At 46.1% G+C, this 13,908-nt stretch overlaps 1 protein-coding gene and 1 long non-coding RNA gene across 7 annotated transcripts in view; both read left to right on the plus strand.

The window, feature by feature from the left end:
* The window catches only part of LOC146476163 (microfibril-associated glycoprotein 4-like), a 50,365-nt gene that overhangs the window by 8,079 nt on the left and 28,378 nt on the right, over positions 1–13,908 (plus strand). The gene's annotated exons all lie outside the window — the stretch shown is intronic.
* On the plus strand, positions 1,973–12,553 carry LOC146476164 (uncharacterized). Of its 6 annotated transcripts, none has more exons than XR_014865653.1 (12): positions 1,973–2,113; positions 2,759–2,825; positions 3,354–3,420; positions 3,949–4,015; positions 4,544–5,800; positions 6,329–6,990; positions 7,519–7,585; positions 8,114–8,180; positions 8,709–8,775; positions 9,304–9,370; positions 9,899–9,965; positions 10,494–10,561. It is a non-coding gene; the product is annotated as an uncharacterized LOC146476164 (long non-coding RNA). The 6 variants fall into 6 exon arrangements; XR_014865652.1 differs by lacking the exon at positions 1,973–2,113 and having other exon boundaries at positions 2,156–3,420; positions 4,544–4,610; positions 5,139–5,205; positions 5,734–5,800; XR_014865650.1 differs by having other exon boundaries at positions 2,759–3,420.

Here is a 13,908-nt window from a genome sequence, read left to right on the forward strand (position 1 = left end):
AAGCGAGGCTTGAATCCGTTGAGCTGTTTACTTCCCGAAGCGTGATCCGACGTTTTTCCATTTCAAGTAGTCTGTCGCGTATATTTAAACCTCAAACGCCTCTCCATATCGCTTAAGCGTATCTTCCTTGGCTTTCTCAGTGAGAAAACCTGCACCACGTCCATTTTGGGCGAACTATAAACATCAAAGTTCTGTAATTCACGGTTTTGGGCAACACGATGGATTCACAGCGTATTGCGTGACTAACCCGAGCCTCACTGTTGGTCAGCGGACAAGGTGGAATTTAACTTGTATACGTGAAGATACGTGAACAGATACTATCTATTTCAATAATCAAACGAAACTGGGGAGATATATAATGAGAACTGTTGACTATTTCATGATTTTGTGTGCTTGTTATCCTTTTCTGTACATAAGGCATACCTTGTCAGTCATAAGTGATTTGTTCATCCGCAAAGTAAACACAAGGTACAGTGGAATTTTCCCGGGAAATTTCGTAGTGTTCGCATTGGAATTTTTCGGCTATCCGAGTGCTGTCTTGCGAAAATTCACTTTGAGCCTTTCATAGTTGTTTGTGAGACAGTAAAATTGATCCTTTGCACGGCTCATAGCAAGTGTGAACCCCGGGGGGGAGGGACTCCCATATGGAATAGACAGGGATGCTCGTCAGAAATTTTGAATTGAACCCCTAAAGGAGATCATCTGGGCGTGGCTCAAGCTTTTTGCGACCCTAAAGGAGACCAATCTGGGTGTGGCTTAAGCAAATTTTGACCCCTAATGCGGTAAAGAAAACAAGTGAAAAAGAAAATTTGACTTCTGTTTCTCTTCGCGTAATTCTGCGTTTCTTCACGGAACCCTAAACGAGACCTTGGCGGCTTAAAATATTTGCGCTTTGCCCGGAACACCCTAAGCGAGACCAAAATCCAAAATTTACACCCCTAAGCGAGACGACGAGCATCCTGGTCTGTTTCATATGCCCCCCCCCCCCCCCCAACCCGGGTGTGACCTAATTCAAGGATGACTGGCAGTACTTGTTACTTGTTATAATCTCTCAGTTAGTACGCGCGGTGTGAGTGTTCAATTTTGCGAGCTGTGCGTGCTAGTGGTCACTGTACGGCCTGGTAAATTTGAAGTTTAACCTCGGATATATAATAAATATCTTACTAAACTCGTTTTCCCAGTCCTTACTGTAAGTTACGGATCCTAGGGGAAAAAACATGGTCCGGAATTTACAGCATAGACCTCGAAGTCGGTTTAATAGTAAGAAGTATGTCTCCGTCTAATGTAATCCCCTGTAATTGATTTCCTTTAGTCGTTTTGTTGAATGTTTATTGCAGCAACCGATTTCCTGGACTTGAGTTTTTCACAGAATTCTCTTTTACACATGCGCTAGTGCTGATGAATTTCTTCTTAGCTAGGAGCGCGCCGAATTCAAAGCGAGGTCATTGTGCCGTGTATAAACGTTTGAGAGAGAATGGGGCTGGCTGGGCACAACAATTAAATGAGTCTACATCGGGTAGTTTCGGGTAGGGGGGGGGGGGTAAGGAGAAGAATAGCTTTTGTCTTTAAAATGACTGCTGGTGACACTTGTATCGTACATCCCTAAATTTAGTGGGAAATAAAAAAATAATAATAATAATAAAAAAACAAGTTATATGTTAAGAAAAGTTAACAAAAATCATAGATTTCTGAGGGTATGTTCTTTTAAATTCAGACAGATATATATATATATATATATATATATATATATATATATATATATCTGTGCGAATTTGCAAAAACGTGCCTGCTAGAACTGGGCCTGAAGCTGGGCACCGCCCAGCTTCAGGCCTCTGTGGTTCTCCAAACTTGAGGGGGCTTGCCGTCAAGGACCAGTCTGTGAGCTAGCCCAGGGTGAGGGCTTACTGCTGGGGGGTAGCTCTTGGTTGTGTGTCAAAAGGTCCGGGGTGGGGAGGGGAGGGTATTGTAGCCTTCAGCTTGGTCCAATTTGCTGTTTTTCTTAAACCAGGGTGACTTAATTCTAATGCCCTTTGACCTCCCCCATAGAGACACAGGCTGTTGACAATCAATTGCATCAAGCTGACACAAAGCCTGGAGTGTGGCCTAAATGCAGGTGAGTGACTTGCAAGTTTGTGTGAAAAGCAGAGGGGTGGGGAGGGAAGTGTTGTGAGACTCAGTTAGGGTGAACTTTCTGTCTCTGCGTAGGTTAAGTGCAGGTATGTTTTTGAAAATCCAGGTAGATATTAGAAGTCAATTTAAGTGGGCTTGTCCCAAGTTGAGCTGCTACATGCGAGACTTAGTACATTTTGCCTGCAAACTCAATTTTTGCCTTCCAGAGAGCTATTTGCCTGTGATAATTATTAGCAGTCAATTTAAGTGGGCTTGTCCCAAGTTGAGCTGCTACATGCGAGACTTAGTACATTTTGCCTGCAAACTCAATTTTTGCCTTCCAGAGAGCTATTTGCCTGTGATATCTGTGCGAATTTGCAAAAACGTGCCTGCTAGAACTGGGCCTGAAGCTGGGCACCGCCCAGCTTCAGGCCTCTGTGGTTCTCCAAACTTGAGGGGGCTTGCCGTCAAGGACCAGTCTGTGAGCTAGCCCAGGGTGAGGGCTTACTGCTGGGGGGTAGCTCTTGGTTGTGTGTCAAAAGCTCCGGGGTGGGGAGGGGAGGGTATTGTAGCCTTCAGCTTGGTCCAATTTGCTGTTTTTCTTAAACCAGGGTGACTTAATTCTAATGCCCTTTGACCTCCCCCATAGAGACACAGGCTGTTGACAATCAATTGCATCAAGCTGACACAAAGCCTGGAGTGTGGCCTAAATGCAGGTGAGTGACTTGCAAGTTTGTGTGAAAAGCAGAGGGGTGGGGAGGGAAGTGTTGTGAGACTCAGTTAGGGTGAACTTTCTGTCTCTGCGTAGGTTAAGTGCAGGTATGTTTTTGAAAATCCAGGTAGATATTAGCAGTCAATTTAAGTGGGCTTGTCCCAAGTTGAGCTGCTACATGCGAGACTTAGTACATTTTGCCTGCAAACTCAATTTTTGCCTTCCAGAGAGCTATTTGCCTGTGATATCTGTGCGAATTTGCAAAAACGTGCCTGCTAGAACTGGGCCTGAAGCTGGGCACCGCCCAGCTTCAGGCCTCTGTGGTTCTCCAAACTTGAGGGGGCTTGCCGTCAAGGACCAGTCTGTGAGCTAGCCCAGGGTGAGGGCTTACTGCTGGGGGGTAGCTCTTGGTTGTGTGTCAAAAGCTCCGGGGTGGGGAGGGGAGGGTATTGTAGCCTTCAGCTTGGTCCAATTTGCTGTTTTTCTTAAACCAGGGTGACTTAATTCTAATGCCCTTTGACCTCCCCCATAGAGACACAGGCTGTTGACAATCAATTGCATCAAGCTGACACAAAGCCTGGAGTGTGGCCTAAATGCAGGTGAGTGACTTGCAAGTTTGTGTGAAAAGCAGAGGGGTGGGGAGGGAAGTGTTGTGAGACTCAGTTAGGGTGAACTTTCTGTCTCTGCGTAGGTTAAGTGCAGGTATGTTTTTGAAAATCCAGGTAGATATTAGCAGTCAATTTAAGTGGGCTTGTCCCAAGTTGAGCTGCTACATGCGAGACTTAGTACATTTTGCCTGCCAACTCAATTTTTGCCTTCCAGAGAGTTATTTGCCTGTGATATCTGTGCGAATTTGAAAAAACGTGCCTGCTAGAACTGGGCCTGAAGCTGGGCACCGCCCAGCTTCAGGCCTCTGTGGTTCTCCAAACTTGAGGGGGCTTGCCGTCAAGGACCAGTCTGTGAGCTAGCCCAGGGTGAGGGCTTACTGCTGGGGGGTAGCTCTTGGTTGTGTGTCAAAAGCTCCGGGGTGGGGAGGGGAGGGTATTGTAGCCTTCAGCTTGGTCCAATTTGCTGTTTTTCTTAAACCAGGGTGACTTAATTCTAATGCCCTTTGACCTCCCCCATAGAGACACAGGCTGTTGACAATCAATTGCATCAAGCTGACACAAAGCCTGGAGTGTGGCCTAAATGCAGGTGAGTGACTTGCAAGTTTGTGTGAAAAGCAGAGGGGTGGGGAGGGAAGTGTTGTGAGACTCAGTTAGGGTGAACTTTCTGTCTCTGCGTAGGTTAAGTGCAGGTATGTTTTTGAAAATCCAGGTAGATATTAGCAGTCAATTTAAGTGGGCTTGTCCCAAGTTGAGCTGCTACATGCGAGACTTAGTACATTTTGCCTGCAAACTCAATTTTTGCCTTCCAGAGAGCTATTTGCCTGTGATATCTGTGCGAATTTGCAAAAACGTGCCTGCTAGAACTGGGCCTGAAGCTGGGCACCGCCCAGCTTCAGGCCTCTGTGGTTCTCCAAACTTGAGGGGGCTTGCCGTCAAGGACCAGTCCTTGAGCTAGCCCAGGGTGAGGGCTTACTGCTGGGGGGTAGCTCTTGGTTGTGTGTCAAAAGCTCCGGGGTGGGGAGGGGAGGGTATTGTAGCCTTCAGCTTGGTCCAATTTGCTGTTTTTCTTAAACCAGGGTGACTTAATTCTAATGCCCTTTGACCTCCCCCATAGAGACACAGGCTGTTGACAATCAATTGCATCAAGCTGACACAAAGCCTGGAGTGTGGCCTAAATGCAGGTGAGTGACTTGCAAGTTTGTGTGAAAAGCAGAGGGGTGGGGAGGGAAGTGTTGTGAGACTCAGTTAGGGTGAACTTTCTGTCTCTGCGTAGGTTAAGTGCAGGTATGTTTTTGAAAATCCAGGTAGATATTAGCAGTCAATTTAAGTGGGCTTGTCCCAAGTTGAGCTGCTACATGCGAGACTTAGTACATTTTGCCTGCAAACTCAATTTTTGCCTTCCAGAGAGCTATTTGCCTGTGATATCTGTGCGAATTTGCAAAAACGTGCCTGCTAGAACTGGGCCTGAAGCTGGGCACCGCCCAGCTTCAGGCCTCTGTGGTTCTCCAAACTTGAGGGGGCTTGCCGTCAAGGACCAGTCTGTGAGCTAGCCCAGGGTGAGGGCTTACTGCTGGGGGGTAGCTCTTGGTTGTGTGTCAAAAGCTCCGGGGTGGGGAGGGGAGGGTATTGTAGCCTTCAGCTTGGTCCAATTTGCTGTTTTTCTTAAACCAGGGTGACTTAATTCTAATGCCCTTTGACCTCCCCCATAGAGACACAGGCTGTTGACAATCAATTGCATCAAGCTGACACAAAGCCTGGAGTGTGGCCTAAATGCAGGTGAGTGACTTGCAAGTTTGTGTGAAAAGCAGAGGGGTGGGGAGGGAAGTGTTGTGAGACTCAGTTAGGGTGAACTTTCTGTCTCTGCGTAGGTTAAGTGCAGGTATGTTTTTGAAAATCCAGGTAGATATTAGCAGTCAATTTAAGTGGGCTTGTCCAAAGTTGAGCTGCTACATGCGAGACTTAGTACATTTTGCCTGCAAACTCAATTTTTGCCTTCCAGAGAGCTATTTGCCTGTGATATCTGTGCGAATTTGCAAAAACGTGCCTGCTAGAACTGGGCCTGAAGCTGGGCACCGCCCAGCTTCAGGCCTCTGTGGTTCTCCAAACTTGAGGGGGCTTGCCGTCAAGGACCAGTCTGTGAGCTAGCCCAGGGTGAGGGCTTACTGCTGGGGGGTAGCTCTTGGTTGTGTGTCAAAAGCTCCGGGGTGGGGAGGGGAGGGTATTGTAGCCTTCAGCTTGGTCCAATTTGCTGTTTTTCTTAAACCAGGGTGACTTAATTCTAATGCCCTTTGACCTCCCCCATAGAGACACAGGCTGTTGACAATCAATTGCATCAAGCTGACACAAAGCTTGGAGTGTGGCCTAAATGCAGGTGAGTGACTTGCAAGTTTGTGTGAAAAGCAGAGGGGTGGGGAGGGAAGTGTTGTGAGACTCAGTTAGGGTGAACTTTCTGTCTCTGCGTAGGTTAAGTGCAGGTATGTTTTTGAAAATCCAGGTAGATATTAGAAGTCAATTTAAGTGGGCTTGTCCAAAGTTGAGCTGCTACATGCGAGACTTAGTACATTTTGCCTGCAAACTCAATTTTTGCCTTCCAGAGAGCTATTTGCCTGTGATATCTGTGCGAATTTGCAAAAACGTGCCTGCTAGAACTGGGCCTGAAGCTGGGCACCGCCCAGCTTCAGGCCTCTGTGGTTCTCCAAACTTGAGGGGGCTTGCCGTCAAGGACCAGTCTGTGAGCTAGCCCAGGGTGAGCGCTTACTGCTGGGGGGTAGCTCTTGGTTGTGTGTCAAAAGCTCCGGGGTGGGGAGGGGAGGGTATTGTAGCCTTCAGCTTGGTCCAATTTGCTGTTTTTCTTAAACCAGGGTGACTTAATTCTAATGCCCTTTGACCTCCCCCATAGAGACACAGGCTGTTGACAATCAATTGCATCAAGCTGACACAAAGCCTGGAGTGTGGCCTAAATGCAGGTGAGTGACTTGCAAGTTTGTGTGAAAAGCAGAGGGGTGGGGAGGGAAGTGTTGTGAGACTCAGTTAGGGTGAACTTTCTGTCTCTGCGTAGGTTAAGTGCAGGTATGTTTTTGAAAATCCAGGTAGATATTAGCAGTCAATTTAAGTGGGCTTGTCCAAAGTTGAGCTGCTACATGCGAGACTTAGTACATTTTGCCTGCAAACTCAATTTTTGCCTTCCAGAGAGCTATTTGCCTGTGATATCTGTGCGAATTTGCAAAAACGTGCCTGCTAGAACTGGGCCTGAAGCTGGGCACCGCCCAGCTTCAGGCCTCTGTGGTTCTCCAAACTTGAGGGGGCTTGCCGTCAAGGACCAGTCTGTGAGCTAGCCCAGGGTGAGGGCTTACTGCTGGGGGGTAGCTCTTGGTTGTGTGTCAAAAGCTCCGGGGTGGGGAGGGGAGGGTATTGTAGCCTTCAGCTTGGTCCAATTTGCTGTTTTTCTTAAACCAGGGTGACTTAATTCTAATGCCCTTTGACCTCCCCCATAGAGACACAGGCTGTTGACAATCAATTGCATCAAGCTGACACAAAGCTTGGAGTGTGGCCTAAATGCAGGTGAGTGACTTGCAAGTTTGTGTGAAAAGCAGAGGGGTGGGGAGGGAAGTGTTGTGAGACTCAGTTAGGGTGAACTTTCTGTCTCTGCGTAGGTTAAGTGCAGGTATGTTTTTGAAAATCCAGGTAGATATTAGCAGTCAATTTAAGTGGGCTTGTCCAAAGTTGAGCTGCTACATGCGAGACTTAGTACATTTTGCCTGCAAACTCAATTTTTGCCTTCCAGAGAGCTATTTGCCTGTGATATCTGTGCGAATTTGCAAAAACGTGCCTGCTAGAACTGGGCCTGAAGCTGGGCACCGCCCAGCTTCAGGCCTCTGTGGTTCTCCAAACTTGAGGGGGCTTGCCGTCAAGGACCAGTCTGTGAGCTAGCCCAGGGTGAGCGCTTACTGCTGGGGGGTAGCTCTTGGTTGTGTGTCAAAAGCTCCGGGGTGGGGAGGGGAGGGTATTGTAGCCTTCAGCTTGGTCCAATTTGCTGTTTTTCTTAAACCAGGGTGACTTAATTCTAATGCCCTTTGACCTCCCCCATAGAGACACAGGCTGTTGACAATCAATTGCATCAAGCTGACACAAAGCCTGGAGTGTGGCCTAAATGCAGGTGAGTGACTTGCAAGTTTGTGTGAAAAGCAGAGGGGTGGGGAGGGAAGTGTTGTGAGACTCAGTTAGGGTAAATTTTCTGTCTCTGCGTAGGTTAAGTGCAGGTATGTTTTTGAAAATCCAGGTAGATATTAGCAGTCAATTTAAGTGGGCTTGTCCCAAGTTGAGCTGCTACATGCGAGACTTAGTACATTTTGCCTGCCAACTCAATTTTTGCCTTCCAGAGAGCTATTTGCCTGTGATATCTGTGCGAATTTGCAAAAACGTGCCTGCTAGAACTGGGCCTGAAGCTGGGCACCGCCCAGCTTCAGGCCTCTGTGGTTCTCCAAACTTGAGGGGGCTTGCCGTCAAGGACCAGTCTGTGAGCTAGCCCAGGGTGAGGGCTTACTGCTGGGGGGTAGCTCTTGGTTGTGTGTCAAAAGCTCCGGGGTGGGAAGGGGAGGGTATTGTAGCCTTCAGCTTGGTCCAATTTGCTGTTTTTCTTAAACCAGGGTGACTTAATTCTAATGCCCTTTGAGCTCCCCCATAGAGACACAGGCTGTTGACAATCAATTGCATCAAGCTGACACAAAGCCTGGAGTGTGGACTAAATGCAGGTGAGTGACTTGCAAGTTTGTGTGAAAAGCAGAGGGGTGGGGAGGGAAGTGTTGTGAGACTCAGTTAGGGTGAACTTTCTGTCTCTGCGTAGGTTAAGTGCAGGTATGTTTTTGAAAATCCAGGTAGATATTAGCAGTCAATTTAAGTGGGCTTGTCCCAAGTTGAGCTGCTACATGCGAGACTTAGTACATTTTGCCTGCCAACTCAATTTTTGCCTTCCAGGGAGCTATTTGCCTGTGATATCTGTTCGAATTTGCAAAAACGTGCCTGCTAGAACTGGGCCTGAAGCTGGGCACCGCCCAGCTTCAGGCCTCTGTGGTTCTCCAAACTTGAGAGGGCTTGCCGTCAAGGACCAGTCTGTGAGCTAGCCCAGGGTGAGGGCTTACTGCTGGGGGGTAGCTCTTGGTTGTGTGTCAAAAGCTCCGGGGTGGGGAGGGGAGGGTATTGTAGCCTTCAGCTTGGTCCAATTTGCTGTTTTTCTAAAACCAGGGTGACTTAATTCTAATGCCCTTTGACCTCCCCCATAGAGACACAGGCTGTTGACAATCAATTGCATCAAGCTGACACAAAGCCTGGAGTGTGGCCTAAATGCAGGTGAGTGACTTGCAAGTTTGTGTGAAAAGCAGAGGGGTGGGGAGGGAAGTGTTCTGAGACTCAGTTAGGGTGAACTTTCTGTCTCTGCGTAGGTTAAGTGCAGGTATGTTTTTGAAAATCCAGGTAGATATTAGCAGTCAATTTAAGTGGGCTTGTCCCAAGTTGAGCTGCTACATGCGAGACTTAGTACATTTTGCCTGCAAACTCAATTTTTGCCTTCCAGAGAGCTATTTGCCTGTGATATCTGTGCGAATTTGCAAAAACGTGCCTGCTAGAACTGGGCCTGAAGCTGGGCACCGCCCAGCTTCAGGCCTCTGTGGTTCTCCAAACTTGAGGGGGCTTGCCGTCAAGGACCAGTCTGTGAGCTAGCCCAGGGTGAGGGCTTACTGCTGGGGGGTAGCTCTTGGTTGTGTGTCAAAAGCTCCGGGGTGGGAAGGGGAGGGTATTGTAGCCTTCAGCTTGGTCCAATTTGCTGTTTTTCTTAAACCAGGGTGACTTAATTCTAATGCCCTTTGACCTCCCCCATAGAGACACAGGCTGTTGACAATCAATTGCATCAAGCTGACACAAAGCCTGGAGTGTGGCCTAAATGCAGGTGAGTGACTTGCAAGTTTGTGTGAAAAGCAGAGGGGTGGGGAGGGAAGTGTTGTGAGACTCAGTTAGGGTGAACTTTCTGTCTCTGCGTAGGTTAAGTGCAGGTATGTTTTTGAAAATCCAGGTAGATATTAGCAGTCAATTTAAGTGGGCTTGTCCCAAGTTGAGCTGCTACATGCGAGACTTAGTACATTTTGCCTGCAAACTCAATTTTTGCCTTCCAGAGAGCTATTTGCCTGTGATATCTGTGCGAATTTGCAAAAACGTGCCTGCTAGAACTGGGCCTGAAGCTGGGCACCGCCCAGCTTCAGGCCTCTGTGGTTCTCCAAACTTGAGGGGGCTTGCCGTCAAGGACCAGTCCTTGAGCTAGCCCAGGGTGAGGGCTTACTGCTGGGGGGTAGCTCTTGGTTGTGTGTCAAAAGCTCCAGGGTGGGGAGGGGAGGGTATTGTAGCCTTCAGCTTGGTCCAATTTGCTGTTTTTCTTAAACCAGGGTGACTTAATTCTAATGCCCTTTGACCTCCCCCATAGAGACACAGGCTGTTGACAATCAATTGCATCAAGCTGACACAAAGCCTGGAGTGTGGCCTAAATGCAGGTGAGTGACTTGCAAGTTTGTGTGAAAAGCAGAGGGGTGGGGAGGGAAGTGTTGTGAGACTCAGTTAGGGTGAACTTTCTGTCTCTGCGTAGGTTAAGTGCAGGTATGTTTTTGAAAATCCAGGTAGATATTAGCAGTCAATTTAAGTGGGCTTGTCCCAAGTTGAGCTGCTACATGCGAGACTTAGTACATTTTGCCTGCCAACTCAATTTTTGCCTTCCAGAGAGCTATTTGCCTGTGATATCTGTGCGAATTTGCAAAAACGTGCCTGCTAGAACTGGGCCTGAAGCTGGGCACCGCCCAGCTTCAGGCCTCTGTGGTTCTCCAAACTTGAGGGGGCTTGCCGTCAAGGACCAGTCTGTGAGCTAGCCCAGGGTGAGGGCTTACTGCTGGGGGGTAGCTCTTGGTTGTGTGTCAAAAGCTCCGGGGTGGGGAGGGGAGGGTATTGTAGCCTTCAGCTTGGTCCAATTTGCTGTTTTTCTTAAACCAGGGTGACTTAATTCTAATGCCCTTTGACCTCCCCCATAGAGACACAGGCTGTTGACAATCAATTGCATCAAGCTGACACAAAGCCTGGAGTGTGGCCTAAATGCAGGTGAGTGACTTGCAAGTTTGTGTGAAAAGCAGAGGGGTGGGGAGGGAAGTGTTCTGAGACTCAGTTAGGGTGAACTTTCTGTCTCTGCGTAGGTTAAGTGCAGGTATGTTTTTGAAAATCCAGGTAGATATATATATATATATATATATATATATATATATATATATATATATCGAAAATAAAGAAAAAAACTACACTTTCATCCCGACAAGCCTGTTTCGTGATCTCTCACTCTTCAGGGGATTTTAATGACAAGAATATACATAACCATCGTTTATATACTAAAAAATTTACATAATTACCGTTGCGGAAAATTTAAAATTTAAAATTTAAATGTTGCAATGCTTAGTTGTTACGTAGTAACGCTTTCTTTCTGTGGCCACAAGAAGATGCTAGTTCGTTACGTTTGTTCAGTGATGACAGATCCGGTCGACAGATAATTAAAAATTTCTCTTTGAGGCAGAGATTACATCTTTTACTTGAGCTGTTGTAAGGTGAGCTAGATGAAATGATACGCCATGAGATGGAGTGGTCAATGTCGCGGTCTTTAAGAGTCCAGATGTGTTTACTGAGTTCAGTTGAGTTTCTGTGTTTTGCGTGGCGGAATGATGCAGAGTGGTTTCTGTATCTTGTCTTGAAATCGTTTTCTGTGAGCCCGATGTATGTTTCAGAAGTGTTGTTGTCTTTGCGTGTGACGGTTGCTTGGTAGATAACTGATGATTGGAGACAGTTTCCGTTAAGTGGGCATGTGTTCTTTTGCCGGCAATTGCATGATTTGCTGTCAACAGTGTTATCTGCGGTTTCATCAGTGTGTTTGGATAAATTCAAAATACGCTTGTTGTGGCTGTCGATGATTTGTTTAGTGTTATTCATGCAACTGTAACTAATCTTGATAGTATTGCGATTGAAGATTTTTCTAAGTTTGTGGTCTTTAGGGAAGTGTTTGTCTACTAGGGAGAGGAATCTGTGCCCGATATTGTTGCTGACATTTTTGCTGAAGGGGGGGTTGTACCAGAGGATGTTGTTTCGTTGTCTGTTTCTCCGTTTGGCGGTCGAGGTCGGTTCGTAGTGTAGAGTGTAGTGGTATCCGCTTTCGTTGAGAGCTTTTTGGTAGGGAGGTGCGGCTTGGTCAAAAGACGCTTTGTCTGATGAAAGAGATGACAGCCGTTTGTTGATGCCGGCGGGTATGTTCTTTGTGGTAATCGGTGGGTGGTTGCTCTCGCGGTGGACGTACTGCAGTGTGGTGTTAGGTTTTGTGAAAGGCTGGTAGGTGTTGTTGTTCAGGTTGAAGGTGACGTCTAGGAAATTAATGATCTTTTTGTTGGCTTCAATGGTGATGCGTAGCCCATTTTCATTAAAGACGCGACATATTTCTTTTTTGATGTTCTCCGTGACTCTCGGTGTGGCGTTAGAAACGGCTAGCCCGTCGTCCCGGTAAAGTCCGATGTTGATGTTGAGGTTTTGTAGTTGCGAGAGCAAGAAACTTCCTACCAGCTCACATGTCTCGGCGCCGTCGTAGCTGCCCATGGTGATGTCAAAGGTCGTGTCGCCTTTCTTTTGCCATGCTTGCTGATTGTGTATGAGTATGGATTTTTTAGCATGTATGATGATGTTTCGTTCATCGTGCGTGATGTTGTCGTAGGCTGCGGCAAAGTCGAGTGCTTTGTTTAGGAGGTCTTGGCTAATGGAAGGGTAGAATTCTACGATGTCGAAGCAAATGAAACTGTGGTGTTGTTTGCCTTCGATAGCTTTAAACCACTCGATCGCAGAGGCAGAGTTTTTCCATTGGTTAAAATTGGATGCTCTTGTGATGCTGTTGTTGATTCTGTCGAGGATTTCTTTACTGATTTTGCCTATCTCGGATTTAGTGGGGTTGATTAGGCGACAGGTCGGCTTGTTAGCGAAGTTCGGTTTATGGTCTTTCAGTGTTACGAATGCGTCTTTGTTAGCAGTGGTGTCTACTCTGTCGTCGATACCCAGCTTCGTTGCGATTTTTTTGTTTTCTGTATGAATGTCTCGTATGGTATCAGGGTGCGTCTTCTTGTAAGACTTTGTGATGTTTTGTTCTAGTAAGTCGTTGTACTTTGACGGTTCCAGTTTGTAAAAGTTCGTTGTTTTATCAGCAGCGATGAGTAACTTGGGATCTTTTTTAATACATATCACATATACACATAAGATATATATACGCCTATATAATGAGATGGAAAAACAAAAACAAGACGAAAAGCGAATATAAATTTTAATTGACAGTTAGTAGTGATTTCAAAGATTAAAGACAAGACATCAACATAATCATCCTCATCATCAAGCACCGCAGGTAAAAAATTGATGAATTTTGTACAAATATCTCTTCCCAAGCTTACGCAGATCAGGCTTTAAGCAATGCCACACCTTAGCTCCAAGGGCCGAAAAAGGAATGAAGCCGAACACTCAATCTTAATTTATTGACATAGAAATTACCAGCATTAAACAATCTAGTATTATACGTATGAACATCACTTAGGTAGGCAAAGAGGCGACAAATATTCCGAGGCGCAGAATTAGTAGAAAGTGAATTCTAAAGTGAATTCCTTTTATATTGCAAAATTTATGTTTTCCTATCACCAACGTTTGCTGCCTTCGCCCTTTTTAAATTTATTTCCGACTGGTGGTCAAATTCATAATTATGATACTAGAACCTCAGCTCATTTTCGACCTCACACCTGCCGAACTAATATCAAGCAATTTACTATACTCTATAGAGGGCCAAAAATATGGAATGCTTTGCCATTATCAGTTACGTCGTCCCCTAGTCTATCCACCTTCAAAAGAAAGCTTCTTGATTTCCTCAGTTAATTGCATGAAACGTCCGACTCTGTTATGTCTTTATAGTCTTACCACCACCGTATGTTAAAAAATCTCAATACAATGTCTTTACTGGTCTTAAAGTCCCAACATATCTCCGAGGAGACCTCTCAGTATAAGCCCGGGGGTTTCTTGAGGTCTCCTCGCCACTTCTTACTTCTTTTACTATTATTATTTACTCTAAACTTATGTACTTGTAATCCTAGTCTATTATTCATTGTAACTTTCTATGTTTGTACGTCGTGGTGAATAAATAAATAAAATAAATAAATAAATAAATGTCATGCATGAGAGAACAAACCGTTTCAAAATAAAGAGTATTCAGTGGTAAGATGTTAGCAGAGATAAAGAAAGGGATAGCATGAGATCTATTATGTTACTAGTAAAGAACATTAGCCGAAGGGCACGTTTCTGTAGGATAAGTATCTTTTTCAAATCAATTTGCGCAGCTTGGCCCCAAGCAGCAATGCCGTAGGATGTAAATGGCAAAATCAAAGAACGGTA

The sequence above is a fragment of the Pavona decussata genome, unplaced genomic scaffold, assembly GCF_977016875.1.
Source record: "Pavona decussata unplaced genomic scaffold, jaPavDecu1.1 SCAFFOLD_78, whole genome shotgun sequence".
NCBI lineage: Eukaryota > Metazoa > Cnidaria > Anthozoa > Scleractinia > Agariciidae > Pavona > Pavona decussata.